The following is an 18,210-nucleotide window of genomic DNA, read 5'->3' as shown; positions in this document are numbered from 1 at the left end:
GACAGCGAGGTGACCAACGAACGTTGTGGGAACGGAGAGCATTCCGGCATCAGCAACTTTAACTTGATGAAATACAGGGCAGCCGATGCTAGTATTAGTTATGATGACGGTCCGATTTAGCTGAAAAGTGGGACGACCAGCTATTGCAATGAAAAGACGGAGAGAGTATTCTCGCCTCATTATGTAGATGGTATTCTGGCGACATAAGAAGACAACCCGTAGCTGTTCTGAGGGCAGTATTTTGGCAGGCCTGTATTTTCTTCCAGTGAATAGCCTTTAGGCTTGGCGACCATATCGAGGACGTGTAGCATGCAATCGGTTAGCCAATTGCTTTGTAAGTGATATAGAGCGTTACTTTATCATTGTCCCAAGTACTGCCGGCAAGAGATTTGAGGATTTTATTATGGCTCTGGATTTTCTGTATAATTGCGGTACATGCTCTCCAAAATGTAGATCCTGATCGAGTGTCACAACCAAGATTTTGGGGTGTAAGGCAGTCGGTAGCGTAGTGCCATCGACATGAATGTTCAATATTGTTGACATTTGGCGCGTCCATGTTGTAAATAAGGTCGCCGATGATTTCGCGAGGCGAAGAAACTGGAGAGATCAGGGAGATAGCTGTTTATTTTGTTACAAAGCTCATCGATCTGGGGGCTTGGGCCTGTTTACATTATTAACAGCGATTGTAAGGCTTTCTGTAAGCTGATGGCCTTTTTCGCTAGTGCGTTTTTAACATTGGTGAGGTTAATTTATTATCCCAAACCATTAAATAAATAGTAATAATATTAATATATATCTTTTACATTTGACTTGATAGTTGGACAGATACACAACATCGCGCATACCTTAAAAAACTAGAGGAGGTATGCGATTGTCGACAAAATATTAGTAGCTACCGTTATCTTATGTGGTTTGAAAATGTTTTGAAACTGGGAGCCAAGACAGGGTGACATATCATTCAGCTAACGAAATTCTTTTATCTCTTTATATTTACCTGTACTATATATTAGATTAAATGCCTTAAGTTTTTCAAGCAAAAAAGCCGATATATTAGGCCAATTTTCGCAATTGCAGTCTAAAAATTACATTTACATGCCCCAAATTGATGTAGGGGTTGTTGTTGTAGCGAAAAAGGCACTCCCTGAGTGTTATCGATGTTGATGGTCCTTTGCCATGTATAAATCCGTCTCGCTTCAGTAACAAGCATCCCTATATTACCAACCCAACCATCTCAGGAACGATTTAATATGAGCACATTGTACCATTCTAGGCCATCCTGAAACTTATATTATACGCATATTTAGCAGCGAGGCTTTTGCGTCCCCAAGTTCCTCATGGAAATTTGCTTATCATCTTTGCTTGATTTTGTAAAAGATGACTCTTATTTAAATAAGTTTCTTGAGAAAGTATATATAACGTTGTTTAAAATTAAACCTATTCGATTTGTAAATGTTTGATAATAATGGAAAAATTACTCTACCGCCATCAATTTGACGGTATTTTATGAACATTTGCATCCAAAACACCTGTCATTTGACGTTAAACTTATTTAAATTAGGTTTGAAGGTATAACATGACATACAAACATATATGATATGAACGGAATTTTGCATTTTTATGTGCAAGTGTATATATTTAGTTAAGCATATGTTGCTCTAATGTATACGAAAACCCCTTAAACTGATTTCTATTTTAATCTTAAATAAATTTAAACGTTCACATCTTAAATTTAAAATCTTACATTGCCGCTTTAGAAATTTAATCATTCAAAAGAGGATTATTATCTTTAGTTAGTTTTGTTATAATACGTCTAATTTTTTTGAGTTACATATATTGTTGATTATGTCGGGACGTACGGGACTTTAAGCACCACGAGCTTACTTTTTTAGGGAATGAAAAGTAACTTTTCCAATTCGTCTTTCCGTTATTCCCTTTCTGTGATGGGATTTAATAATGAGGCAGTCGTAATAGACGCTATTCCCAGCAGTGGGTCCATATTTTGAAAAACGATTAAGAAGTTGAAAAGGAAGCATTTGCAGGCCACCCCTCATTGTTTAGAATGGTTAGGAGCCGTTTTCACAATCTCTAGTTAAGTAAGAATTCAAATGGAGAATAGCAAACTATCAGAAAGCTTCATTTGACATTTTCACAAACACAGATTGACCAACACCCGCTAAATTGATAATTGTGAATATTTTGTAGAGCATATCGCAAAAATACACGAAAACCAACAAAACAGATGAATTTTGTTTATACGTTTTGCTTGCACTTAACTGACGGGCTAAGCTTCTGTAACCACGGAGAAACCGAAAATTTCGATATCGATCGGTACTTAACGGTCCTTAAATCTTAAGATTTTGAACAACAAAAAACACTTTTAGAAGGTCGCCTCATATAAAACGGTATCAGTTGTTCCATATTAATACAAATAGATTAGTACTTATTCTAATAATTGATCGATTTCAAATGAAAAAATCTATACATATTTGTTAAAAGCTTATTAAAGTAGATATAAACTTATAGAAATGTGCACACAAACATACTTATGTGGTTATTGTTGGATTAACATAAAATATATCAATTTTATTAGTAATAATTTTAATTTTTTTTTACAGGGATCGCAATCGCAACAAACCACCAATCATTCCGCAGCTCGACTCTCACACCTACTCCCTGAAAGCAAAAATCAACCCGATATCGCCGCCGAAACATAAATTGTTAACAGATGACCGACCACGAAAAAACAACTGCCTATAGGGCTACCTGAACATCGAACGCAACAAGAAGAGTGTGTGAACGCTACCACGAGCTGAAAAGGGAAGCAAACGCCTTTACAGAAGAAAAAAGCAGAGGCAAAAAAGCGTGATTGCGAATAGCATGAGCTACTGCCAGGAATAATACCCGCAAAGTTTGCCATAAAATGCATCGGAAGAGAGAATTTTTTTAGTACGGAGCAAACGAAGTAAGAATAGCGATAACCAGATTAGAAAACAATAAAGGCCGCGGGCGCTGATGCATTGCCTGCATAGCTGCTCAAATTCGGTGGCGAGGAGTTTCTAAGGTACATGCATTGACTTCTATACAAAATATTTTCGAATGAGTGCATGTCCGACTGTTGGAATTTAAGTTTCCTTTGCACAGCTTGCAAGAACGAGGGGTGCTACAAACTGCATCAGCTATCGCGGCATCAGGCTTCTTAGTATCGCATATAAAATCTTTTTAAGAGCATTGTGTGAAAGATCTTATCAGATCAGACTTGTAAAATCTATTAACTACCAGATTTTTATCATGCGCCAAATCTTAAAAAAAACCAAACGCCTTCGACAGCATGAAAAGGAGCTACCTACATATATGTCGCTATATCTGAATTTCGGTTGCCGTCAACACTTGTACGGCTGTGCAAAGAGACTTGGGAAAGACATCTCCGAATCTAAACGAGGTTTCAGAGAGGGTGACCCTTATCGTGCGATTGTTTTAATTTGATGCTCGAGAAAATAATACAAAACAGCATAACTTAACCACTCCTAACCAATATTCAATAAAAGCGTGCAATACTGGCATATGCTGACGACATTGATATGATCGGCTTAAGAACCCCTCGGTAAATTCTGCTAACTCCAACGTGGAAATGAGTAGTAGAAATATTGGCATGGTGGCGAATGAGGATAAAGCAAAGTACTCGCTGATGGAAACATAAATTTATTTAGCGATTAAGCATTAATTAATTTATTTTTCTTATTTGAATTGAATAAACAAAAGATACCTAATTAAAAAATGTAAAAATTACTTTTGTTAATTTGGAAAGATTTTTAATTTTTGTGTTTCATTCCTTTTTACCATGACTTTAGCGAATAATCGAAAAGCTAAATGAGCTTCATTCGGCTCTAAAAAGTGTAATTGGTCTAGGCCTCGGTTCTATACAGTTGAGCACTACTCAATGTAGATAGGAGGCAATTCAAATCAGAATAAAGCAACACCTGCTGCAAGAAATTATTTTTCCATTTCTTCAGATAACAAAAGAGCGCCAAACAGAAATTGCTTTCGAACCTCGGTGGAAATTTAAAAATGTCGGATATTTAGCAAACATTGCCTACTCTAACAGGAGCTCAGAAACTAAGCGAAAGCGGCAGCGGAAGCAATTTAAAAAAAATGCCCCTAGATGTATGCTACAGAATTAGTTATTTGTAAAACGCATGATATACCCAATTGCAGGAGCTGAATATAATTTGTTTGATTTTGCAATAGAAGTGGCCATGATGTATTTTTATACTCAGATGAGCAGAGCTCACAGAGTATATTAATTTTTTTCGCATAACGGTAATCGTTAACGGCATAAACTAAAGTAGATAGATATAGACTTCTATATATCAAAATGATCTGGGCGGAAAAAGAAATTTATTGAGCGATGTCCGTCCGTCCGTCCGTAAACACGATATCTTGAGTAAAGTTTGTGGTATCTTGTTGAAATTTGGTATGTAGATTCCTGGGCACTCATCTCAGATCGCTATTTAAAATGAACGAAATCGGACTTTAACCACGCCGCCCACTTTTTCTATATAGAAAATTTCGAAAAGCCGATAAAATGCATTGCCAAAAACGGATAAAACGATGAAACTTGGTAGGTGGGTTGACCTTATGCCGCAGAATAGAAAGTTGGTAAAATTTTGGACAATGGGTGTGGCACCGCCTACGTTTAAAAGAAGGTAATTTAAAACTTTTGCAAGCTGTAATTTGGCAACCGTTGAAGATATCATGATGAAATTTGGCAGGAACGTTACTCCTATTACTATATGTGCGCTAAATAAATATTTGCAAAATCGGATGACGAACACTTAAAAAAAAAAGTTTAAAAGTAAAATTTTAACAAAAAATTTAATATCTTTACAGTATATTAGTAAATTATGTCAACATTCATCTCCAGTAATGATATGGTGCAACAAAATACAAAAATAAAAGAAAATTTCAAAATGGCGTGGCTCCGCCCTTTTTCATTTAATTTGTCTAGAATCCTTTTAATGCCATAAGTCGAACAAAAATTTACCAATCCTTTTGACTTTTTGAAGCAACGCACGGTTTTTATACACAAGCGACCGTCTGTCCTTCCGCTCAGCCGTTAACACGATAACTTGAGCAAAAATCGATATATCTTTACTAAGCTTAGTTCACTTACTTATCTGAACTCACTTGATCTTGGTATTAAAAATAGACGAAATCCGACTATGGCCACGCTCACTTTTTCGATATCGAATTCTCATTAACACCTTTCATTTGATACCCATATCGCACAAACACATTTTAGAGTCACCCCTGGTCCACCTTTATGTCGATATCCCGATAAGGCGTCCACGTATAGAACTAAGGCCCACTCCTTTTTAAAATACTCATTAACACATTTCGTTTGATATCCATGTCATACAAACACATTCCAAGGTTACCCTAGGTTCATTTTCCTACAAGGTTATTTGCACTTACTTTGTCTCCAAAGCTCTCAGCTGAGTATGTAATGTTCGGTTACACCAGAACTTATCTTTCCTTACTTGTTTTATTTGCTTGTATAAATATACTGTACTTAGACTATCGCGAAACTTCTTAGTCCAGCTGCCTTGTTTTTACGTAGGGAACGAACACGATTCCTATAACGTAACTTATATATAGATTCTCATAATCTCTGGCTGATATAATCAATTCTTCAAACCTGGAAATAAGAATGCATGTGTGTATTGGTTTGTATTTGAAGAGCTCATGGTTGACGAAGTTCAAAGATCCATCCCTTCTCTGGGTTTTATCTTTTGTTATTTTCGTTATCAGAATCTGCTTTCAATGTTTTGACAATAGTTTCAAACGAACGCGATTCCAACTGACTTCTAGTTTAGATTAACATTGCTTTAAATTAGCACATCCGTTCTCAATACGAGCCCACACGCCATATAATTGAGCCTTTAAATAGTTCACGTAGTCTTACGGTATGTGACCAAGGAGTTTTTGCAATTGAGCCATAAGTATTTTAACAGGGCTTGAGAAATTGAGCGCCAGCGGCAGCGGAAGCAATTGCATTACAAAATGTTCCTAAATGTATGCTAAAAAACCAGTTGGCGCTTTTCCGAATTTGGCATTTCCCTCGAACGCTTTGGCAATGTGTGCGTGCGAACATATGGATGCAATGTATAAATAATTTACCTACGTTGTCGTTGGTCTTAATATTATGAGCACCTAATCACATATTGTGGAATATAATATACTATGCCTAATTTGTTTTACCTTGAATGTATGCAAAAAACTTACTAGACAAACTGGTTCTCAGGTAAAAAGATGACATATGTGTAAACACTATGAAGAAATTCAGCATCCAAGAATGTATGTATGCAAAATATAACATCAAAGAAAAAGCCACGATCAACACTAAATACTGCGCATTTGAATAGGTGATCAGAATAAAAAGGCAGACGACAACTGAAGTAAATGTTCTATACATTGTCCCTTAATGTTCACTGCAAAAGTATGTGTGTGTCTGTTATACACGGTGCACGTAAATTGAATATAGAATATTATACCCTATAGCAGTCTCTCAAAAATGTATATTTTAGATTTGTAATTTCTATATTTTTTATCTCGGTCGGAATCAAAAAGCGACCCCTATTTAAAAGTGTTAAAAAACTAAACTTAAATATTCCTTTATAAGCTGTCAGCCAAAATTGAATTTATTTTCTTTTCTTTTTCATACTAAACTGCGCCGGATGACGGTTGAACCTAAAAATAAAAATTCTAATAGCTTTTTGTTTATGAAACAAGTGTTTTTACACATTGGCAAAAGGGGGCCTCTTACATAAAACAGACATGCGATGCGTTCTCGTGACCATTGGAGTACAGTCGGAGACCATCGCAGAAGAATAATCCAATCTGCACAGGAATAGGTTTCATAGGCTAATTATTTATCCCTTAAAATTGAATCGTGCCAAGAACACGCGTATTTCTTTTACGAATAGTCCCTTCAAGGTGGGAAACACGTCTTGAAATATTCCTCCAAAAACTTAAAACTTTGAAATATCACTAGGTCTATCGTGAGACGATTTCGAAGGCGATTACAAAGGCCAAACAATTTTTTCCAAGGCTCCTAGTTTAAGCCTATAAAAAATATTTTAAATTCATGACATAAAAATTCATCATCAATCAATTTCCCCTGACCCAGTAGAGTTTTAACTTTAATCAGTCCAAACAATGCTGCGAAACTGCATTCTGACATCGTCACAGAGATGAATAATTGTGGGCTAAACGGACTCGGTGGATTCAATGGAACGCAAATTCTAAGCAGATCTTAAGCAAATTCTAAGCAGATCTTAAGCTGATCCTGAATGTTGAAAATAATTCCAAGCGGTCTGTTTGACTCTACCAGCGAAAAGGATCAACAGATCCAAATTTTACTTAGAATAAGAAAGACGCGACATTTTGGAAACCCTGTATGCTCTAACAGGAGCTCAGAAATAAATCACAAGCGGCAGCAATAGCATTATAAAATGCCCCTATAAATATGCAGCAAACAAACAACGTACAGCGGTGGCAAATCCATTGCATACATTATATATATATTTCCCACTGCAACTACTAGTACCTGCTACGGAAAGAAATTTAAAAATTACTCAAATAAACTGGTTCTCAGGTAAAAAGATGACATATGTGTAAACACTATGAAGAAGTTCAGCGCCAAGAATGTATGCAAAATATAACAACAAAGAAAAAGCCACGATCTACACTAAATACTGCGCATTTGAATAGGTGCTCAGAATAAAGAGGCAGACGACAACTGAAGTAAATGTTTTATACATCGCCCATTATTGTTTACTGCAAAATCATGTGGCGCTGTGTTATATACAGCATTTCCCCTCTATGGTTATACAGGGTGGACGTAAATTGATTATAGAATATTATACCCTATAGCAGACTCTCAAAGATATATTATATTGAAAACTTTTAACTTCTATATTTTTTTTGTGCGAATCGAAAAGCGACCTCTATTACATTTAAATTTTTCTCAATAAGCTATCAGGCACCACTGAACTTATTCTATTTTCTTTTTAATCACCACGTTCGCAGGGAAATGAACCAATATATCGGTTGAACCTAAAAATAAAACATTCCAAAAGCTTTTTGCTTATGAAACAGATGTCTTTCTATACGCACAAAAGGGGATCTCCGTGAACAGAACGTAAGATGCGGTGAGCATAAAACATACATGAGAAACGTTCGCGTGAACATTAGAGAAGGATCAAAGTACATGACAGTAGAACAATCCAATCTGCACAGAAAAACCTGTGACACTCGCATAATTTCGATCTAAATACTGCCATAGGCCAATGATTTATCCTTCTAAATTTGACCATAACATGACATGACATATTACTTTTTTCTACCATCGACGAATATCAAAAATTCCAATTTTACTTAGCTTAAAAAAAGTCGGAAATTTTGCAAACCCTGTATGCTTTAATAGGAGATCAGAAATTAAACAGAAGCGGCAGCGGAAGCAATTGCATTTTAAACTGCTCCTAACAAATAAACAACGTACTGCGGTGGCAAATCCATTGCATACATTATACATATATCCTAGTTAAACTAATGAATATAATTTGACCTTGCTTTGATAGAATTGAATTCTGTCTTTATTTGTTTTTTTCTGTAAATATGCTCAAATGTCCTTTTTTCCTGCCTTTTTGATTCCTTCTTCTATTAAAGAATTTATTTTTTGTGTTTTTGTTTTTCTCTAAGATTTCGATAAATTTGCCGATAAAAATTAGAAAATTAATAAAACCTAGTAAGTTCCTTGAAAGTTTCTTGTCACTTGGTATTTTTTTTTATAAAATATTGAGATAACTCTACATTTGGACAGACAAGGTGACAGCTGTGGAATTGAAACCCACACTCCTGCGAATATCAGACTGTTTATAAACACATCCGACTATCATGACATTTTGCTGTTTGCAATTTTTTCCCAATTGACTTCTGTTTCATTTATTTATACTTTCATAAAAAAAAATAATAAGCTGATTTCTGAGATTATCATACAGAATGTCACAATTGTTGAGGCAGTCAGAGACCCTAAAATCTGAAAGTTGACCCTGAATGATAAAAATTTTTTTTTTCCATTGTGCAAGTCTAGTGCACGATAATTCGATGCACTGCAACCGTCTTTCATATATAGCCTTGGAGTCCTGGGTTGATTGTAATAGCAATGCTACGATGCCAGCAGTAACCAATGAGGAATTCTGTCACCTTAGCATACATATCGAAATTTTCCTGGTAGAAACATGCATCCAAACAATATCAGATGATGCTGCTCTGGGAGTATTCGAGGGTAAAGCTCTTCAAAAGTTTACTTGCTCTACGCTTCGGAGTACCAAAGAAGTTTTAAAGATGAACTGTATGAGCTCTATGCATACACCAACATAGTTCAGTTATTTAAAATAGAGAGGGTACACATCATCTTTCATTTCTATTATGCGAATTAAAGTTCCAGCCAAAAAGAGTATGCTATCGGAACCCGCCTACGGGAGGAGGGCTGCAAAGGTAAGTGGAAGATGATTTAAATTCACTTGCTGTGACCAATTGTCGCCAGTTTGTAACGAACAAGCGCTGGGGACCCTGTTGTTGGCCATAACCTTTAAATGGTTAATTGTCAGTTTAGTAAGCATGTGTCCAACAATGGCTCTCAAGAGTGTGTTTTACTCCCCGAAAGAACATTTTTTACAAAACAGCGTATTACGTAACATAGCGCAAACTTCTTACGAAACACTTTTGTCTATCGGGGATTTCAAGTTCCATCTACCTCAGCCAAAATAAAAAAATACCAATTGAAATAGCTTTTAATTAACACATTTCTGCTGTTACTAGCAGCCAGGTGACAGCTCGCGTACGCACATGAACTTGATGCAACACGAGTACGCAGTTGGTTGAAACTGTTCAGCCTTATTATGAGAAAAATTATCGCGTTGTCCTACAATACATAGCTCGTGTTCAAGAATATATCGGTCTACCCTACCTTCAACCACCAGCATGCACGTTGCGTTTTACGCATAAAAAGCGAGCATTTTCCTAGAATCGAATTTAGCAGGAAAAGGTGGCTCGTTTGTTTTTGCTAAATAAATAAAGAACACACCTTCTACTTAGAATCTCGAGTATGGGAATATGCTTTATTTTTATGCGATTGTCCCATTGTACGCACGGGAAAACGAAATACTACAGTTTGGAATACGTCGCATACTTTTAGGTGCAAAATATTACAAATTGTTCCCGGTGTTGCTTGTCGTTCGTGTCTGAGTACCTGTTAAAATGTTCAGTATTTCTCTTAAAGGGTTGTCCGCAAAACATTGGTGATTGCCATCACACAGGCAGAGAACGTGTTGCTGATTCTATAGGAATGGTGAGACAAGAAAAAGATGGATTACTTTGCTCTCCAAGAACATGGAGTATTCCGGTACGCTTAATACCAGGCTATGTTGATTTGCACTGGCTATCAGATCATCCGAATTACCAGAGCTTGACTTATCTATGACGTGTTTGAAACCGTGGGTCCACGTCAATAAGCCTTGGAATCTTGTAGACGTTTATATGCACGTTCGCTATAAAATACTTAGTTTTAAGTTGTCAGCCAAAGTGTCCCTCGATTCCAAGATAGAGTAAATCGGACACTACTCGGCATAAGAATTGCGTGTGAGTAAGGCTGGGGCTCTTCATAATCAATCAGGTGCCTGCTTCGATGCCCAGGTTCCTGGGAACATAACAGTTCAATTGTTCGAATCTGTCATTTTTATCAGAGTTAACAGACAGAAGGGACTATTATCAAGCGCAATATTACTCTATATTCAGTTTAGGTGCACCCTGTATAACCATAGAGGGGAAATGCTGTATTTAAGATACCGCCACATGATTTTGCAGTAAACATTAATGGAACATTTACTTGAGTTGTCGTCTGCCTATTTATTCTGAGCACCTATTCACCTATTATCGTGGCTTTTTCTTTTTTTGCATACATTCTTGGATGCTGAACTTCACTTTACACATATGTCATCTTTTTACCTGAGAACCAGTTTATTTGAGTAATTTTTAAATTTTTGTCAGCAGCAGGTACGAGTAGTTGCAGTAGGAAATACATATAATGTATGCAATGGATTTGCCACCGCTGTACGTTGTATATTTGTTGCATACTTATAGGGGCATTTTATAATGCAATTGCTGCGGCTTGTGATTTATTTCTGAGATCCTGTTAGAGCATACAGGGTTTGCAAAATGTCCGTCCTTCTTATTCTAAGTAAAATTTGGATCTGTTAATCTCTGCCGCTGGTATAGAGAAACATACCGCTTGGATTAAACTAAATACTTTCAACATTCAGGATCAACTTAAGATATGCTTAGAATTTGCGTTCCATTGAATCCATTGAGTCCATTTAGCCCACAAACTATTTATATCTGAGACGATGTCAGAAGGTAGCTTCGTTGCATTGTTTGGACTGATTAAAGTTAAAAGTCTACTGGGTCAGGGGAAATTGATTGATGATGAATTTTTACGTCATGAATTTAAAACATTTTTTATAGGCTTAAACTAGGAGCCTTCGGAAAATTGTTACGCCTTTGTAGTCGTGTTCCAAATCGTCTCTCGATAGACCTAGCGAGTATTTCAATACGTATTTCACAACTTGAAGGGACTATTTTTAGGAGAAATATGCGTATTCTTGTCCCGATTCAATTTTAAGGTATACATTATTAGCCTATGAAACTACTTAGGTCGAAATTATGCGAGTCTCGCAGGTCTCCCTTTGCAGATTGCACTCTAATGTTCACGCGAACGCATCGCATGTCTGTTTTATGTAAGAGGTCCCCTTTTGCCCATGTGTAAAAACACTTGTTTCATAAACAAAAAGGTATTCGAATTTTTATTTTTAGGTTCAACCGTCATCCGGCGCAGTTTATTATTAAAAAGAAAAGAAAATATATTTAATTTTGCCTGACAGCTTATAAAGGAATATTTAATTTTAGTTTCTTAACACTTTTAAATAGGGGTCGCTTTTTGATTCCGAACGAAAAAAATATAGAAATTACAAATCTAAAATAGCATACATTAAGGAGCATTTTATAACGCAAATTCTTCCGCTGTTGCTTGTGTTTAATTTCTGAGCTCCTGTTAGAGAAGAAGAATGTTTGCTAAATTTCCGACTTTTTTTAAACTAAGTAAAATTTGGATTTTTGTATTCGTCGATGGTAGAAAAAAAGCAATATGTCATGTCATGTTATGGTTAAATTTAGACGGATAAATAATTAGCCTATGATAGTATTTAGATGGAAATTATGCGAGTGTCACAGGTCTTTCTGTGCAGTTGGATTGTTCTACTGCCATGTCCTTTGATTCTTGTCTAATGTTCATACGAACGTTTCTCATGTATGTTTTATGCTCACCGCATCTTACGTTCTGTTCACGGAGATCCTCTTTTGTCCGCATAGAAAGACATCTGTTTCATAAGCAAAAAGCTTTTGGAATGTTTCACTTTTAGGTTCAACCGACATATTGGTTAATTTCCCTGCGAGCTTGGTGATTAAAAAGAAAATAGAATAAGTTCAGTTGTTCCTGATAGCTTATTGAGAAAAATTTAAATGTAATAGAGGTCGCTTTTCGATTCGCACAAAAAAAATATAGAAGTTAAAAATTTTCAATATAATATATTTTTGAGAGTCTGTTATAGGGTATAATATTCTATATTCAATTTACGTGCACCCTGTATAACCATAGAGGGGAAATGCTGTATTTAAGTTAGCGCCACATGATTTTGCAGTACCTAAATATTAGTGGAACATTTACATGAGTTGTCGTCTGCCTCTTTATTCTGAGCACTTATTCAAATGCACAGTATTTAGTGTTGATCCTGGCTTTTTCTTTGTTGTTATATTTTGCATACATTCTTGGATGCTGAACATCTTCATAGTGTTTACACATATGTCATCTTTTTACCTGAGAACCAGTTTATTTGAGTAATTTTTAAATTTTTGTCCGCAGCAGGTACTAGTAGTTGCAATAGGAAATATATGTAATGTATGTCGCTTGTCGCTGAAAAAAAGAAAAGCAACTTTTTTATATTTTGGGATCAACTTCGAAGTTGTATGTCGCGAATCAATTTAGGCAGAAAAACTATTAGCCAATTTATAGTAATTAAATCGAAGTTATGAGAATCTCGCAAACTTCTCTGGACAGATCGAATAACTCATCCGCGATGTACCTCGATTGTACTCCGATGTTCACACAAACTCATCTTATGGCTGTTTTATATGCGTCCCATCTCACGAACAAACTCTGCGCCTGCATGAAGTACTGGCAGTGTATTATTTTTAGGTACAACCGTTATATTAGCCACGCGTCATAACAATAGCGTGGGCAGGTGAGTAAATTGAAAGGTTTTGAAAAAATTATCACTGTATAAGAATTTCAGTAAGAACAAAAATATGATTTACAAAAACAGTTGATACTTAATTTAATTTATTTCTATGAAAAAAATAATAAACATAAACACAATTTTAAAATTTTTTTTTGTTTTATTAAATGCAATTTTTACACATGACACTTTCGCTTTTTGGTGTAATTATTTGAGGAAGGAAAGCCAACATATGGGCTATGTAAAATCCAGCCTATTCCGCTTTTGGATTGTCGGAAATCTAAGCAAAGTTGTGCGAGGGCAGCAAAAGAGCGAGCACCGATATACCAATATGGGCGCTCGATCCACAAAAAAAATCACTGGAGCAACTTTAATTCCTGCCGACAACCTGTATTTCTGCAGAGATGATAAACGGTCATATATTATGTACAAGACAGCCAAATGAACTATAGGAACAGGAGTTAGCTCGCAAATGTATGCACACAAAGTCGGTGACTTTCCTCAAATAGTCACGCTTGGTGAACCCCTTTTTAAAAACGCATTTTCAGGCATCGTAGGAAGACGCGCGGATTATTCCCACATGACGCAAAAGATCTTTTCAGCTGTGAGGAGAATGAGACACTTTATCGTCCAACCTCGTTGTAACTGCTGGTTTCCTGAAACTTTCAAAAGAGAACTTTAATGAATCACATTGAGGGCGGCGAAGCATTTTGACCGCCGATAAGTACCCTATATATGATAAACTGGAAGTCGTTTGAGTGCTGCTATCTGCTTGACATCAAAATCAGGTTTTAAGACTGAACGCCAAGATGGAAAAATTGTTTCCTTGGTATCAAGGTGTGCTGGTAATTGTTAGTACAGTGCCTAATGGAGTGCGCAAGTTATGGTCAACCGGGAAGATCGAAGTTGTACCAGAGCGATTCGCATCTCTTTGGGAATTTTGATTTTCTCCATTGCGAGTCTCTGCCGGCCATGGTAGTTCTAAGCGTGGTGGTTTGACGGACCTGCAGCTTCTTGCAATGTGCTTCTTTTAAGATATGTGACCCTATCTGAAACGCGTAGCACCCAAGCGGCCGTTCAACTACTTTATAAGCCGCTACGAGAGTTTTTTTGTTGTGCTGCTAGCGACGGACTTGAGGGATTTGCTACCGTTCTGAAATTAAACTACAATTGTAGCTGCAGGCTCGTTTAAATGCAGGTCATTTATCGAGCGTCAAACCCAGTATTTTTGATCGCCGGACAGTCGGTTGTCCATTATTGCTGGAATTTGCATTGCCTACGTTTTAATAAGGTCGTCGAGGACTTGGTCGGTGATAGTGACAAGTTACGTAGCGGTCGCTTCCAATGTTAGCTCCAGCGCCTAAAAAAAAATAAAATAATAATAAAATAAAAGTTCTTAACCATCTCATAATTGCTGTGTTGAATGCTCAATGCAGTCAAAGATCTGATCGTTTTTGCTTGTTGTTTCGGAGTTTGTTGTCAATTAAACAAATGATAATCAAAAACAAGTAAGGACGGGACTGTCTTCGGCTGCGCCGAAGACTTCATACCTTTCATGAATGGGGCTGAACAATAATCTTATCCCGTTCGTAATCTCCAAATAATCGGATGTATAAAATAAGAAATATATAGATGTACATACCTAAACGATTTTTAGGATAAATATAAACTAAAAAATGGTAAAAAACCTCCTTATCTGAACGATCGGTTGTATGGGATATATACTATATATAGCTTCGATCAAAGTGATTTCAGGATATTTTCTATGATATATAAGAATATATATCACCGAGTTTCACGTTTATACTTTTCAAATTGCGGCAGGAATGACCAAAATCGTCTTATCTGAACGATCGGTTGTATGGGAGATATATGTTATAGTGGTCCGATCCTACCGGATCCGACAAATGTCTAATATAATACAAAAATACATCCTTGTGCCAAATTTCATTGAGATATCTCAAAATTTGAGGGACTAGTTTGCGTTCAAACAGACAGACGGACAGACGGACATTGCTATATCAACTCAGTTTGTCGCCCTGATCAATTCGGTATACTTAATGGTGAGTCTATCTTCTATATTTCTGAACGTTACAAACATCGGACAAAAGTTAATATACCATTTCATGTTCATGAAAGGTATAAAAAATATTTTTATTACTTTACAAAAAATACAAAAACGCACTAAGAAATGCAAAATTTTATTAAAGCGGCATTTGCCACAAAAGATAATATGGCTTGTTAAAAAGTAGGTTAGAGAAGACAGCTTGTATCCATTTTAACTATTTTTAATAAAAAGCATACTATTTCTTTGGAGCTGTAACAGACAGCCACAATTACCCGACACTGGCTATTTGGGAATGGGATTAACCTTTAATGAAGTGTACAGGAGATGCAGCCAAGGGGTTGTAAAGAAACGATTACCCATATATCCTGCAAGTGTCCAGCCCGGGCCACTGTCAGGTATCAAACTCTGAGCGGTTTCGTGCTCTACGATTTAAGAGAGGTATCAAAATACTCCATAAAAGAACCAACAAAAAGGTTCTAATAAAAATAAGCTTGCTGAAAAATAGGTTAATATGAATGATATCTAATTTATTGCAGGAGCAAATGTATCAAAACAGCACCCAGAGAGCTATTTGGACCCGATCACGCCGACCGGGCAGCACAGCAACCAACAAACAACAGAAACGCCAGCTGGACCCAGTGAAGATATCGGTTTTAATGTAAGAAGACTATGATAGACAGTATCTTAATAAAAAAAATGTGTTTAAGATATTATTTCCATGTTATATAGGAAACAGGACAGGACACAATGGGATGAATAGGACGACCTAAAGATTTCAGCATATAAATCAGCGATATCGTGATATTAGAAGTATAAGGACTACTTCAAAATGATGAAACTGAAAAAGCCTTAATTAGAATTTGAAACAGAATTAGTAACCTTTATAAGATTGTTAGTTTTGGAACACCCTATTACATATTGCGTATAAAAATAAAGTTTTAAGCTAAACATTTTTTTTTTATAAGTTCATCGCAGACATAAAAAAGCAATTTTACTTTCTGCCATCCACATAATATTTAATTTCATAATTTATAATATTTTAAGCTTGCCACCAACAATATTTTCTATAACAGCGCAAAATTTTAATATTAATGTAGTTTTAATGTATTTTATAAGTGTGTTTGTTTATTTGCTTGTTAGCTGTTCCTTTGTATACAGTTATCTAGGTTGGCACGTGACCTTAGCTGAATACATACATACATAATATATAAACTTGCATTTAGTATGAATATATACATTTAGTTACTTATTGCACACAGTGGCAACTGCCCTACATTACATTAGCACAGTTAAAGGCGGCAAGGAGTGCGTGTTGCTGCTGCTGTTGCCATTTTTGCACGCAGCTTTTAACTAAATATTTTTTAAGTATTTTTAATTCCACTCCACACCTACACATCATCGTAAAAAAACTGCTTATACAAGTAGCAAAATGCCCACAAACAATATTTGTAGTCGGTACTTAAATAGTATATTTTTTGTTATACCCAGCTGTACTTGTATGTAGGGTATTATAACTTTGATTCGACAACTGTTGGTTGTACAGACATAAACTTAATTACTTAATTGGCCCTTAACCGTTTAAACGGTTATGGCCGTCTAACAAGGCAAGTCAGTCGCTCCTTCTCTCTGCCATCCGGCGGCAATTGGTCACACCAAGGGAGATTAAGTCGTTTTTCACCTGGTCCTTCCAGCGAATTAGGGGCTGCCCTCTACCTCTGCTTCCATTGGCGGATTCCGATAGAAACACTTTCTTGGTTGGAGCATCGATCTTTCCGTCCTATAACACGATAAATTTAGCAAATATTGAGATGTTTCATATTGAAATATACAAGGTTATCTGGACCCAGAATATATTGGTATTAAATAAAAATAAAAAAAACTGTAAGCACTTCCTTATATAAATGGACAAAAATCAGCGAAAAATGCCAGCTTATATAAAGACATATTCTTTCTAAATTTTAATTTTTAAATTTTGACATAGAAATTGCAAAAATATTTATGAGAAGTAAAAATATAAAAGCGGCCGCCGTGGTGTGATGGTGGCGTGCCCCTCCTTCCACATCGAAGATACCGGGTTCACGCCCCGGGAAAGCAACATCAAAATTTTAGAAACAAGTTTTTTCAATTAGAAGAAAATTTTTATAAGCGGGGTCACCCATCGGCAGTGTTTCGCAAGCACTACGGGTGTATTTCTGCTATGAAAAGCTCTCAGTGAAAAATCATCTGCCTCGAAGATGCCATTCGGAGTCGGCATAAAACAAGTATGTAGGTCCCGTACCGCCAATTTGTAGGAAAAATTAAAAAGGAGTACGAGGCAAATTGGAAGAGAAGCTCGGCCTAATATCTCTTCGGATGTTATCGCGCCTTATATTTATTTATTTATGTGTTACGTTTTTCGCTTGTAGCTCAATGAGAACTTACATAAAATCAATCTCAAAACCCCCTCCGTTCCGTTTGATTTTTCTAAATATCTCAGACCGTGCGCCCCCTTGCGAAACTTTTTGTATTGTGTCATCGGCTTTCATCGACCCCTGAATTAAGCTCTAAATTTTTAGCCTCTAGCTCTTCGAGAAGTTACTTAAAACCCGGTTTCAAATTTCCTTATTATTATCTAAGTTTTTCGATCCCTGCGCCAACTAACGGAATTTTTGTCTCCTTTTGTTCCTTTGGCACGGTCTCTGAGGTTTCATGTTTGTAACTCAATGAGAAGTTACTTTAAAATCGGTCTCAAAA

At 36.3% G+C, this 18,210-nt stretch overlaps 1 protein-coding gene and 1 long non-coding RNA gene across 9 annotated transcripts in view; one reads left to right on the top strand and one right to left on the bottom strand.

The window, feature by feature from the left end:
* LOC137250794 (uncharacterized) overlaps window positions 1-3,753 on the top strand; it is a 195,319-nt gene extending 191,566 nt beyond the window's left edge. The window contains exon 3 of the long non-coding RNA XR_010953066.1: window positions 2,616-3,753. This is a non-coding gene — a long non-coding RNA (uncharacterized lncRNA). The remainder of the gene's footprint in view (window positions 1-2,615) is intronic.
* LOC137250787 (uncharacterized) overlaps window positions 1-18,210 on the bottom strand; it is an 865,562-nt gene that overhangs the window by 166,322 nt on the left and 681,030 nt on the right. The gene's annotated exons all lie outside the window — the stretch shown is intronic.

Source organism: Eurosta solidaginis, chromosome 4, assembly GCF_040869045.1.
Source record: "Eurosta solidaginis isolate ZX-2024a chromosome 4, ASM4086904v1, whole genome shotgun sequence".
Lineage (NCBI taxonomy): Eukaryota > Metazoa > Arthropoda > Insecta > Diptera > Tephritidae > Eurosta > Eurosta solidaginis.
Note: the sequence above shows the minus strand (reverse complement) of the source record. Positions and strands in the feature narration are given on the sequence as shown.